Source organism: Arachis stenosperma, chromosome 2, assembly GCF_014773155.1.
Source record: "Arachis stenosperma cultivar V10309 chromosome 2, arast.V10309.gnm1.PFL2, whole genome shotgun sequence".
Classification (NCBI taxonomy): Eukaryota; Viridiplantae; Streptophyta; class Magnoliopsida; order Fabales; family Fabaceae; genus Arachis; species Arachis stenosperma.
In genome coordinates this window covers 27,875,923-27,877,951 of record NC_080378.1, presented here as the reverse complement: position 1 = coordinate 27,877,951, position 2,029 = coordinate 27,875,923, and the positions used below count along the sequence as shown (strand labels likewise).

The 2,029-nt window shown below is 37.6% G+C and overlaps 1 non-coding gene across 1 annotated transcript; it reads right to left on the bottom strand.

Annotated features, from left to right (window-relative positions):
• Nucleotides 1-1,118: 1,118 nt before the first annotated feature.
• On the bottom strand, nucleotides 1,119-1,226 carry LOC130964819 (small nucleolar RNA R71). Its single transcript, XR_009080890.1, has one exon. It is a non-coding gene; the product is annotated as a small nucleolar RNA R71 (small nucleolar RNA).
• Nucleotides 1,227-2,029: the final 803 nt, after the last annotated feature.

Here is a 2,029-nt window from a genome sequence, read left to right as displayed (position 1 = left end):
AATTTCTTTCCTTTTTCAAAGATACTTGCTAACAATTAATGATTTGATTGAACAATTCAAGTATGTTGCCTTTTCTGTTGAGAAAGGTTTAATGTTTGAATCATATCTTTTCTTGTTAAGCAAGTCATTAATTTTTAAAATCAAATCTTTTTAAAATTGTTTTCAAATCATATCTTTTCAATCACATCTTTTTAAAAGCATAATTTTTCAAACATATCTTTTTAATCACATCTTTTTCAAAACAGTTTTCAATCATATCTTTTTTATTTCTAATTTCAGAGTCTTTTTCAAAAATCACTTGATTTCTTTCCCACTTTTAGTTTTCGAAAATTATCAATCAATTTTTCAAAATGTTTTTAAATTTTTTTTTAAATTAATTTTCGAAAAAGCTCTTCCCCTCTTCTCACATCCTTCTATTTATGGAGTACCACTCCTCCTCAATGCACAATTCGAACTATATCTCACTAAGTTCGAATTCTCTACTTCTTCCTTCTATTTTTCTTTTCCTCTGACACCTCAAGGAATCTCTATAATGTGACATAGAGAATTCCACACCTTCTTGTTCTCTTCTCTTTCATATGAGCAGGAACAAAGACAAAAGCATTCTTGTTGAAGCTGACCCTGAACCTAAAAGGACCTTGAAGCGAAAGCTAAGAGAAGCTAAGGCACAACTCTCTGTAGAGGACCTAACAGAAATCTTCAAAGAAGAAGACATGGCAGCCGAAAACAACAACAATGCAAACAATGCAAGGAAGGTGCTGGGTGACTTTACTGCACCTACTCCCGACTTCTATGGGAGAAGCATCTCTATCCCTGCCATTGGAGCAAACAACTTTGAGCTTAAGCCTCAATTAGTTTCTCTAATGCAACAGAATTGCAAGTTCCATGGACTTCCATTGGAAGATCCTCATCAGTTCTTAGCTGAATTCTTGCAAATCTGTGACACTGTCAAGACTAATGGGGTTGACCCTGAGGTCTACAGACTTATGCTATTCCCTTTTGCTGTAAGAGACAGAGCTAGAACATGGTTGGACTCACAACCTAAAGAAAGCCTGGACTCATGGGAAAAGCTAGTCAATGCCTTCTTGGCAAAGTTCTTTCCACCTCAAAAAATGAGTAAGCTTAGAGTGGAAGTCCAAACCTTCAGACAGAAGGATGGAGAATCCCTCTATGAAGCTTGGGAAAGATACAAACAATTGATCAGAAAATGTCCTTCTGACATGCTTTCTGAATGGAGCATCATAGGTATTTTCTATGATGGTCTCTCTGAACTATCCAAGATGTCTTTGGATAGCTCTGCTAGGGGATCTCTTCATCTGAAGAAGACACCTACAGAAGCTCAAGAACTAATTGAAATGGTTGCAAATAACCAATTCATGTACACTTCTGAAAGGAATCCTGTGAACAATGGGACTAATCAGAAGAAAGGAGTTTTTGAGATTGATACTCTGAATGCCATTCTGGCTCAGAACAAGATATTGACTTGACAAGTCAATTTGATTTCTCAAAGTCTGTCTGGAATGCAAAATGCACCAAGCAGTACTAAGGATGCTTCATCTGAAGAAGAAGCTTATGATCCTGAGAACCTTTCAATGGAAGAGGTGAATTACCTAGGAGAACCCTATGGAAACGCCTATAATTCTTCATGGAGAAATCATCCAAATTTCTCATGGAAGGATCAACAGAGACCTCAACAAGGTTTCAACAACAATAATGGTGGAAGAAACAGGTTTAGCAATGGCAAACCTTTTCCATCATCTTCTCAGCAACAGACAGAGAATTCTAAGCAAAATCCCTCTGACTTAGCAACCATGGTCTCTAATCTAATCAAAACCACTCAAAGTTTCATGACTGAAACAAGGTCCTCCATTAGGAAGAATTTGGAGGCACAAGTGGGACAGCTGAGCAAGAAAGTTACTGAACTCCCTCCTAGTACTCTCCCAAGCAATACAGAAGAAAATCCAAAAGGAGAGTGCAAGGCCATCAACATGGCCGAATTTGGAGAGGAAGGAGAGGCAGTGAACGCCAC